The sequence below is a fragment of the Cyprinodon tularosa genome, unplaced genomic scaffold (genome assembly GCF_016077235.1).
Source record: "Cyprinodon tularosa strain WSP-4 unplaced genomic scaffold, ASM1607723v1 ctg139, whole genome shotgun sequence".
NCBI lineage: Eukaryota > Metazoa > Chordata > Actinopteri > Cyprinodontiformes > Cyprinodontidae > Cyprinodon > Cyprinodon tularosa.
This window is the reverse complement of record NW_024038210.1, coordinates 648,895-660,708: the sequence shown is the minus strand read 5'-3', so window position 1 is coordinate 660,708 and position 11,814 is coordinate 648,895. Positions and strand designations below refer to the sequence as shown.

The 11,814-nt window shown below is 38.3% G+C and overlaps 1 long non-coding RNA gene across 1 annotated transcript; it reads right to left on the bottom strand.

Annotated features, from left to right (window-relative positions):
- On the bottom strand, positions 1–10,743 carry LOC119778804. Its single transcript, XR_005280132.1, has 3 exons — positions 10,537–10,743; positions 2,222–2,309; positions 1–73 (listed from the first exon to the last, which is right to left on the bottom strand). It is a non-coding gene; the product is annotated as an uncharacterized LOC119778804 (long non-coding RNA).
- Positions 10,744–11,814: the final 1,071 nt, after the last annotated feature.

Genomic DNA, 11,814 nt, shown 5'->3' with positions numbered 1-11,814 from the left:
TTCAACCTGCAGCCAAAAATGGCCATGGGAACTTTGGAGGAGCTGCAGAAATCCACAACTCAGATGAGGGAACCTGTCAATTAGATAAATATGTCATGTTAACTCAATAACCTGGCTTTAAGAGGAAAGAAAAGTGTGTTGTTGAAAGAAAGCCTCAGGAAAATCAATCTGCAGGCTGCATGCAAATTAATGGTATCTTAACTTGAGCCATGGGCGTAGGTTTGCATAGGGACCATAGGGACATGTCCCTACCAAAATTTTGAACCGACCTAATTGTCCCTACCAATAGTTGGATGTGAGCAACATGTTTATAATTTACAGCAGTAGTTGTTGCAGCAGTGGCTTCTTTTCCTCTCGCAGCTCCTCTGCCTGGTCTCTCCTGTCCCTTTCACGCAGCAGCGCATGGAACTGTGCTGCGCTGTTTAACTCCACTCTCATTGGTTGTTCTGCCTTAGGTTCCGCCTTCTCTCCCTCTGATTGGCTGTTTTCTAGTCCGCGTGTGCTTGGAGCACAACATTGAAAATGTATTCACACTAGAATGCTGCGGTTATTATTAGGCTACAAAACAAGTCCCAATAAAAAAAATAATAATATCATGTACACTAAAAAACAAAAAACTTTTTTTTTTCTTTTATAAAACGAAATATTCTGAGTCAGCCAGGAGTTCTGAAGACTGCTGGAAAATTGGGCAAATAAAGGCTGTAAGCATCAACATTTCTGATTCTTAGCCACAGCCACCTAAAAAAGAAAATGTGAGGGTTTCCTTTTTACCGATATTTAGTTGCTGTTACTGTTTTCATTTTTTGATGACTCTTTGAGGAATTTCAGGTATAATTATTAGCAGGTGTTATTTCTCTTATAGAGTATAACAACAAGAAATGGTGGCTAAACATCTGCTGTTTATCGTTTAAAAAGCATAATTCGGGTTCCACATAATAATAGTAATTTAATTGACTATTTATACTTCTAGAAATAGGATAAAGACAAGAACAAACAGATGAAGAATATCAACATTCATTTTATCTTACATAGATTTCTAAACAGTCTATAAGTAAATTAGTACAAACATTAATGTCTGGTAAAAATGCTTGAATATGGCTGTTTATTTTGGATATTATTAAATTACAGATAAGATAGTGTTATATTGTCTTTTATAATTGTTAAAAGTGATTTTATATTTTAATACACTTAGGCTCATTCTCAGTGTTGTGTTTGTAGATGATGCCACTGAAAAAGAAAATAGACAAAAGGAGCTATTTAAACAGTCAGACAGTAAGCAATATAGGATGGTGATAAAAAGTTGTGTTACATTTAATCCTTTACTATTAAAAATGCACTTATACGTTATATGATTATAGGAAACACAGATAATGATGCAGGGCAGCTTGTAGGTGAAGCAGCTGCCCTTCAGTGCTTCAGGTGATGTCTAAATAAACCAGGTGAAACTAAAATATTTCCACATGAGGAGTTCTGGATGGAGAATATTGACAGACAAAAATTTTTTTTTTAATATTTTATATATATATACATATATATATATAGATATATATATATAGTATTTTTACAATTTTGGTATAATTACTGATTTAAGTGGGTTGCTCTGCCGGGGAAAGGCACATTTTACATTTAGATTAATAGATGTTTTATAGTCTCTATTCTTCAGTTAATGATGAATCACTTACTAAATTAGTTGACAATTATTGAAATAATCAATTAATATAATTCATTTTTTCAGCCCCAGGTAAAATACCTGAATTGGGCGACACAGAGTAACTACAGCCCAGATGTTCAACTTTTATAGTGAAGTTAATATTTTAATGAATGTATTATTTTGCTGGATACAGAGAGAGCATAGTAGGTAAAAATATAAGAGTGGGGTTTACCTCTGCATAATTCTATATCTTCAAAAGAAAATACTGTATTTACCTTCTCTATTAGTCATTCAAATGAAACCAATTTCAAAGTGGAAAACAGTCCTAATTCCACATTCATCAGAGCCGGTGATACTTCAAACATTGATAAACAGCATCTAATGAGTGTAGTGTTTATAACATTTTTATTAATGTAGCAAAATTATGCTTTTCTCTTTTAACAATGAATTGCTCTTATCAGCACGGATGCTCACATCGAGCATAAAAAAAGGCATGCATATTGCATAGCACCAATGACACCTGACCAATTGTGTCCCTACCAAAGTTCAAATCAAACCTACCCCCTTGACCTGAGCAAACCATTTCCCTGATGACACTTGGTGATGGATCACCATGTTGTTCGAACCTTTTCTTCAGCAGTGACAGGTGAGCTTTTCACTGTCGATGGGAATATAAACAGACAAATCCAGAAGAAAACATGTTAGAGGCTGCAAAGATTCAAGACTGGGGCGGAGGTTTCCTTTTCAGCAGGTCAACCTTAAACATACAGCCAGGAATACAATAGAATGGTTTCAGTACGTAAATAAACTTTATTTACATAGCATCTTTCACAGAATAAAAACACTGCGTGCTTCATTATAAAACCAGCTTAAAAAACAACATTGAAAATAAAAACATATAGGAAAAGATGAGAAAATATATATTACTAAATTATTATTGATAAAACTTGTCAAAGGCCAGTCTAAATAAATGGGTTTCCAGCTGCTTAAAATAAACAACAGAGGGGAAACAGTGAAAAGATGGAGAATCTTGGGGCCAAAGCTGTAAAGGCCCAATCTTCTCTGGTCCTGTTTGGCTGTGACACCACCTGGAGAGAAATATCAGCTCTGCTGCTGCCATCAATACCATTGTTTATAGATGTTGGAGATTGGACTGTTTTCCAGTGTAGTCCTGTTTCTCTGACTGTGACTGGCTGGATGTGCTCTCTTTATCCTCGGACATGGGTGTTGGCTCGGAGCTCGTCTGCCTGGCTGTGTGTTTACTAGACGGGGACGCCTTTTACAGTTACTTTTTCTATCTCTGCTTCTGTCTCCTTGAACCCCAGTCGGCCTCGGCAGATGGCCGCTCACACTGAGCCTGGTTCTGCTGGAGGTTTCTTCCTGTTAAAAGGGAGTTTTTCCTCTCCACTGTCGCTACAAGCATGCTTAGTGTGAGGGATTGCATTTGAGTCAATGAGTCGATGCAATTCAATTCAATTCAATTCAGTTTATTTATATAGCGCCAAATTCACAACACATGTCATCTCAAGGCACTTTACAGTTCAACCAGATCATACAGTCAAATTGATACAAAGTTTTCTATCTAAGGAAAACCAGTTGATTGCATTGACCAATCAACCAATCAACTGGTTATCCTTAGATAGAAAACTTTGAATCAATTTGACTGTATGATCTGGTGAACTGTGAAGTGTCTTGAGATGACGTGTTGTGAATTGGTGCTATATGCGGTAAATAAGCTGAATTGAATTGGTCATTAAATGGGTTGTTGGAACCATTAATAGACTTTGACTAGAGGATCTAGAACTAGGAGAGAGCCAGTTTGGTCAGCGATACAGACTTGAGCTTGACCACACAGGTCTCTATAAATAAAGACTAACATTTTAAAATCAATTCTTTTAGCACATAAGTGTGTTAAAATAGTCATAACGTGATGAGCTAATCATGTCAACGTCAGATTTGAAACCAAAGTTCAAAGATCAGAAATATTTCTTTGCTGAAACAGTTTCACTCTAATGATGTGGCAGGAACAAAAATGTTACAAAGGTTTCTGAGGTTTGACACAGGAGGCTAAAGCACAAATAAAAAGGCCTAAATTTCATTTATTTGCTTTGTTGGGGAAAAAAATTCAGTCTCATCTGAGTTTACCAGAAAGTCACTGTCACAGAGCTACTGCTTGATACTATTAAAACAGTTTGTCAATAATACTTAAATATTCAGCTGGCTTAAAAGAAGAGTAGAAGTTAATATAATTAACATAGAAATAGAAACATCAGAGAGCTGCCTGATTATCGGGCCAATATATGAAGAAAAAAGAATTGATCCAAAGACTGAGCCCTGGGGTACCACGCATTTTATGCAAGACCCCTTCAGTCTTTGAGTCTAGTATAGAATGGCTCAGAAAAACAATGAATCTTCTTCCATAGGGGTAGTAATCTGGAGCATTCTCGAGCCATAACCAACTGGATCACTGTTTGGAGAAAGAATCAGATCGTTATTCCTGGAATATGACTGTATTCCAAAACCTGTTAATCAAAAATAATGAGATGAACATTGAGAGGAAGATGCAAAATCCAGGAGAACCATGTCAGTATTGATGCCTCCGAGTCTGCTGACACCAAAACATCTCTAGAAGCTTTTAAAGGTATAGAGGAGGATTTTGGCGAATTTTTGAAAATTCGCCTTCTCTACTTAAAAAAAAATAAATAAAAAAATGCACATGCACAACCCTGTACCTGCTTCTGAGATGGAACGCCTATTAAACGTGTAAGATAAATTTCTCCTCCTGCACGCTGTGTTTAAAAGTTGTTGTTTGCATCGCTCATACAAGCTTACTTTCCAAAATATTTGCAATCTTTCCACTTTGTCAGACTCACCACTGGTAAGTGAAAATGGGGACGAGCATGGGACAGCCTTATATAAACGTATCACCAGAATGATTGATAATTAGGAGAACCACTCATTTTTATGATCCACTTGGTAAAAGAACATCCTCCATTATACCTTTACCTACGGTCATGACTGCAGAGTTGAGACTAAAAAAAGGCAGTCTAAACTTGGTCAAAAATCTTATGTTTCCTTAAAAGAATTCAGCTGTTCTGCCAGTATTTTTTTAAAGAAGTTTAGACATAAATGGCGACAGTTAGGATCCAAATTGCAATATTTTATTATTAGTGACAGCTTGCTTGAAGAAAATTGGAACCACACATGTTGATTTATATAGCGCCAATTCACAACACAAGTCATCTCAAGGCACTTTACAGTTCAACCAGATGATACAGTCAAATTGATTCAAAGTTTTATATCTAAGAAAAACCAGTTGATTCCATCGACTCATTGACTCAAGTACAATCCCTCACACTAAGCATGCTTGTAGCGACAGTGGAGAGGAAAAATTCCCTTTTAACAGGAAGAAACCTCCAGCAGGACCAGGCTCAGTGTGAGTGGCCATCTGCCGAGGGGACTGGGGTTCATGGAGATAGAAGCAGAGGTACAGAAAGCATCTATTAAAGGCGGCCCTGTCCAGGAAACACACAGCCAGGCCGACGAGCACCGAGCCAGCTCCCATGTCAGAAAAAACAAACAAAAACATTATAATATCACAGGGAAAACTGTTCAGGAACTGGATAAAGCAGAGAGACAGAAATCAAGTTAGGGTACGTTGATGGACAAATAGTCCGATCAGACAAAGTCATCACTATTAGATGTAGAGGATACTGGTACTGTAGGAATCACCGGGGAAATCAGTTTATTGATTCAAAGAGGACCTTAACATTATGTCTTATTTAAAGAAAAAGATTTGATAAATGTCCACATCTGGTACTTTTTATAAAATCATTTAAATAAATCCCAAGTGCCCTGAAGTGGAGCCTGTGAACCTTCTAAATTTCCACCAGTCTTTTTATTCATTTCTTCACAGAGAAACCAGAGAAGCCATCTCTTTACGATACTGTCCTTATATAAAATCTCATTCGAGTATCCAGACCTAAATCAAGCTGATAATATATGGCGGGATTGATAACTGGTGTCCCCAGATTTTCTTCATCCAAATCTTGCTGAGCTGGAGCATTTTAGGATAACGTAGTGGAGATGGTCAAAGTTTGTATAGAAATAGCATAGCATTGTAGAGCTCAGAAAGTGGAAGTTAAGCTTTAAATGACAATGCCTGACAGAAGCTAGTGAGTAACAGGGTGATGGTTACAATTTTGTGGGAACTAAGCTGTTGACATCATCTTGTTTTCAGGTGGCCCATCTATGCCCTTGACAGTAGAGGTTTACCCGCCTCTCTATCTCTGTCTCCATGCAGGAGCCGAAGGGCAGGTGGATTAATAGAAGGCCATAAAGCCCACAGGTGCCACTTAGAGGCAAAACAAGCTGAACCCACTGTAAAGGAGACAGAAGATGCCAGGTGGTGGTCACACCATTGTTTTGGCGTTTGCACCTACTTCCTGGAACAGTAGGTTTGCTCTGCAGCAATCCAACAATGATAAACACTGGCATTGTGCAAGGAAGGCCAGACATGGTTATTGTGGTAACGGGCAGTTGGTGTAGGAGAGGGTATTTTGGTTACTCACAACACCTTACATCATTCCTCTAGTGACTCTTGGAGCAAACTTCTGAACTCTATTTGGTTATTTTGAATCAGCATCTTTGATCAGTTGATAGAAAGGTGGATTATTCAGCTCCATTCATGCAAGACTTCCAAAATTTAATTATCACAGCAATAATTAGAAAAATCTTCATCAACAAAAGAGCTGTTTGCCAAAAAATATCTTCTGAATCTATTTTTCTGTCATGAAATCTGGGCCTGCAGAGAGCACAAAGTGGTGGACTGTTTTCTCCACTGCTTGGTTTTGGTCTCATTTGTTGTGGAATGACATTCTTAACTTCAACCAAAATCACGATGGATGAAACATTTCGCAGATTACATCCAGATGATCTCCATGTAATTATTTTCTTTTTTTTTTTTTACGGACGTTCTTGTGTAACGACAGCTCCATCTGCAGATTTGCAAAGCGATACATTGTGGTAAAAACACTTCAGATTCATCTAAGCTAGATATTTGACCTTGCTTTTAGGACAAGCCTCATCGGAATCCATGCTTATTGAAAACCCACACAGCACGCCGTGATAATAAAGAGTCTTTGAACGTCCTGAACGTTTGAATGATTTTCAAAACGCAGCTGGATCTGTTCGCCTGAAGAGATCCAAGTTGGAAAATAAGCTAAGATGCTTGATAAACAAAAATGGAATTAAACTAACCCTTCTATTTTCCTTTAAAGAACATGTCACATTTCAGTGAATGATGTTTCATGAAATCATTCTCAGTTGAACACGACAGATCTGCCATTTTATGAGATTAAGGGTAAATATTCATCTGTGTTTTATTGTGTGCGAGTCTGCACGTGCTTTTTTAAGTGAAAACAGGAAAAATAGGCTGATGAGAAGACACTGAGTCTGGCATCAGAAGGACGAATGTAACTCAGGGACTGTGACAGAAAAAGAGATTGGTTAGAAGAAAGAAATCTGCAGTGGGGTCCGTCACGGTGGTGGCTGCGTGGGGATCAGCTGGTTGGACTTCACACGCGCACACACACAGACACAGGGGCTGTTAGCTCCCTGGTGAGTATGCGTGCACCTGTGTGTGTCTGTGTCATGGCTTTCTAGGTCAAGTAGATCCCAGAAAACGAGTGACTTACTCCGTCTGTCACTGATGCTGTATTCTTCCTCTCAGGGCCCTACCCCCACCACACACACACACATGTGTCACATTATTTCCTGACTCTCTTGTCTGTTCCTTGTGTAGCTAATGAATTAAAATGGTGCAGACTGAGACATGATACTCAGCTGATGTTCCCCCCAACCTCTCCAGCAACACACACACACTTATTCTTTCTTAATCTGGGTCAGGAGTGTCGGTCTTGGTCACCCCTGGAGGAGCACTACAGTTGAAGGGGGCAAAGTGGCAGCAGAGAGTTTTTGGCTCCTAATGACCTAAATAATGGCCTTTATCCTCATGATGAAGTTTTGACACCAGTCACATTCAAAGAAACACTCTGAAAGCCACTATTTAAAGATATCTATTTAAAAAAAGTGAGAATCCACTATCATCTAAAAACCCAACAGATTAAATGTAATGTTATACAGACTTTCATTTCCCTCTCTGACCATTTTCACTTTTAGTTTTTACTGCATCTGTTCCATATAAAATGAAAGCGAAATTAGCTCAAAATCCTTGTTGTGATTCCTGGGAATAAAAGAAACAAAGGCACGAGTCGCCCTCATAGGCAGTAAAACAAGCAGGAAATTCTCCCCTGTTCAACCACGCTTGGTCTCTGTATTGTACTACGGACATTTCCTGCTGACATTCCCTGGTTACTCTGTAATTACTGAAAATATCCTTCCTCTGCTGAGTTAGAGCCATTCAAGAAAGTTTAAAAAAGCTCCTTCCTCTGGTTGCTCAAAAAGGCCAAAAATGGAGAAAAAAAAATACAATGAATGCAAGTTCTCAGAAACTTAGTTTAATTTTAAACCCATATAAGTTCAGTTATTTTGTTTATTTTCTTCTTAAAAACTGAATTGACATAAAATAATTGGTACAGAATGAACTGGTTGGTTTGATGGTTTATCTTTGCAGAGTTGCACGGTATTTATATTGTAAAAAACACGGTACAGTATAGTATTTTATTAATTTTTTCAACTCTTCCACTTATTGTTATTTTCATACACATTTTAAAGCTGCAGTCTGTAACATTGAGGAGAGAGCAGACCTCGACTGAAAATTTGAAGAAAAACAGGTTTCACTCCACTCTCCCACCCTCTCTGCTTCACTCATGCCCCACCTCCAAGCTCCACCCCTCTCACAGCATCTGCGCGGCTACCGCATGCAACCAGAGGGGGGGGGGGGGGGGGGGGGGGGGGGGGGGGGGGGGGGGGGGGGGGATTCAGCGTGTGTGAGCTGTGATTGACACTCCATCAGACGCTCCTCTGGCTGTGATTGGTTGTTTTGACTCGTCCCGAATTATTCTTTCCAGATTGAAATACAGGCAGTAGGCGGTACCAATTGAAGCAGTTTTTTTTCACAGGTTACATATCACATGTACTGCTGTCTGGGCATAGGGACAGTTTTAGCCAATATGACAAAAAAGTGATTTTTTAAAACTTACAGACTTCAGCTTTAAGGTCCACATCTTTGTGACCACTCTTGCTATAGTATTTTACAATAAAGGGATTTTCTATTCTATTCTATTTATATATATGTTTTGTTTTTTTTTAGTCAACACATAATTCTAGATCGGAACATATGAAACCAGATTCTAAACTGGTTATTGTACCATTGGCAGGCAAATATTTATGTGAAACAAAAAAATCTCAGTTTTTAAGGCAGTCAAGCGATTCCACTTAGAGCTTCCTCTTCTCCCCAGGAATACTTAGAGAATCCTCCTGTAGAAATGTGTAACCGCTAGGATTTAAGGGAAAAATTTGAGACCTTAAAGGAATAGTACACCCAAAACATGATTAGCCTTCATTTTCTACTCACCCCCATGCTGAACAACACTCTGGAGTACTTTTTTGATATCTCAAATGCATCTGGAGATCTGGGAGGCTTCTTGCTGTCTGCTGACATTCAAATAATGGAGGACTATGGTGCCCGAGACAGAAAGGTCCATAAAAGTCCACAAAAAACGTGTCAATATTCCTCCATACTGCTCGTCCAATGTATTCCAAGTGTCCTGAGTGGGTAGCATCCAGAATTTACTCGAAACGAAGTCATTTAGAATGTTTTTAGAGCATAAACAGTAGTGTATAGGATTTCCTGAAAGCGCGCACATGCGCGATCACGACGCTACGGAAGCCGGCAGACCAAACCAGTTGAGAGTGCGCATTCAGCGTCTGCTCTGCCAATAATGCAAGCGTAGAAGAAGAAATGTGCTGTTTACCTGTGCAAAGAAAGAAACAACGAAAGAAAAATGTCCGAGGACTTCAGTGTTGAGGAAGAGCATGAGTTCTTTGCCGAGCTGAATGCGCTGGTTTGGTCTGCCGGCTTCCGTAGCATCGTGATCGCTCATTTGCGCGCTTTCAGGAAATCCTATACACTACTGTTTATGCTCTAAAAACATTCTAAATGACTTCGTTTCGAGTAAATTCTGGATGCTACCCACTCAGGACACTTGGAATACATTGGACGAGCAGTATGGAGGAATATTGACACGTTTTTTGTGGACTTTTATGGACCTTTCTGTCTCGGGCACCATAGTCCTCCATTATTTGAATGTCAGCAGACAGCAAGAAGCCTCCCAGATCTCCAGATGCATTTGAGATATCAAAAAAGTACTCCAGAGTGTTGTTCAGCATGGGGGTGAGTAGAAAATGAAGGCTAATCATGTTTTGGGTGTACTATTCCTTTAAGGACTGAAAGTTGCACTCAGAGCATCAGTTTTCCACAGTACTTCCGGGGCCGCGTGAGCAGTCAGCCTGTTCCAACGGCTCCCCGCCCAATCTGTTTTATTCACACGGCAGCTAGAAAGCTACAGATAAACCCAATTAAATTTGTTGTTTTAACATTTTCCCAGGGTTTACAGCCACATTATAAATCGATGTGAATTAAACTGTAATCTTATGATTATGTATATTTTTTCCTTTAACTTGTATGTAAAAAACACTGACACCATAGCAGTTACCTTTAAACATCCTTTTTTGAAGATGCCGAGCTATTTTCAGTTTTAAAAACCACATGACACCTACAGCATTCTGAGTTTGGCTAGGGAACACCCACACATCACTGAATTCAAAAAGGCAGGAAACTTTTGCCATGTGAAGATCACTTTCTAACTTTCGTAACAGTGGTATGCAGTGACTTTATGTGATCTATGTTTTTTTTTTTTTACCTCTCTGTAGCTTCACTCAGCTGCTGTTATCTGTGTTGATCGATGCTTCCTTTTCTGGACTGGGATTCATCTGAGCTACTTTAGCTTTACAATCTCTATTTTCTCTATAGACTTACGCCTCCCCGGGTCATTATTTGTTAAAACTCATCTCTCTCATACACAAAGCCACCTCTGCAGCTGGTGCTGACATTATCTCTGTTAACCTCTTTGCTTTTCAACCCACAGTCTGAGTATTGATAAACTCCATATCCAAAGGTCCAATACTGATATATAGACAAGGTTAAAGGTGAGAAACAACTAGTAAAGATTCAGTCCCCTTTAACAGAAATGCTAAGAGTTTAGTTGGTGTTTTATACCTCTGACAGATTGTTTGCCGTCCTAAACTGCTCTATTTCTTAAAGTCTATAATGCTCTAACAATGAAGGTCAGCAAACTTTTTTGTTTTATAAAAAAAGTTTTACATAAAACTTGATTAGCTTCATTTGTTTTCATGAGTGTGAAAATAATTGGTGTTTCTATCAGCATAAGATAGAATATTACAAATAAACTGACGTGCAAAAGGAAGATAAAAAGATTGAAAAAAAATTATCTTTCTCCTTTCCAATAGTTCCTTTTAAACATCTTTTTAAATCATATTAAAACGTATATTTTGCTTAATCAAATCCTCGTTTTTATAACCTAAACACAATATTTAAGATTTCAAAAACATCTGCTCTTGTTGGTTATAAAAGCTACTAAAATTAAAATAGAAACGTTGTTCAAATCTAGCGGTCAGTTATCTACAGTATCTTTCTAATCAAATAGAACATTTTTTAAATATATAAATAAATAAAGCTTTATGTAAAAGGAAAAAGTCAGCTCTTAATCTACTATTATTCAATGTTTATCTAAGCAAAATTTTACTCTGCTGTGGTTTATGTTTTTGGAATCAGAATTGAAATATAAACTAATTGAAATATATTGAATGAGCTGGCATGATTGGAGCTGAATTCCACATTTCTGCTTATTTCTGATTAAAGAAAATCAATTGGTTGGGGAGTGGTGGCCTTAGGGTTAGAGCATCACATCCACTGGTTTGAATGCTACAGACAGACACTCAGGGTGCCAGAGTAAAACCCTGAACCCCAGAAGGCTGCCATGGCAACGGGTGTGTTGCAAGCACACAAAAACAGCTTCACTGTAATGTGCAATGTGGCAAAAAAAATGGAGATTACCGGTATTGTAAATCTTTGAATAGATAATGATCTGAAAGTGCCTTGTGATGCCATGTGTTGTACT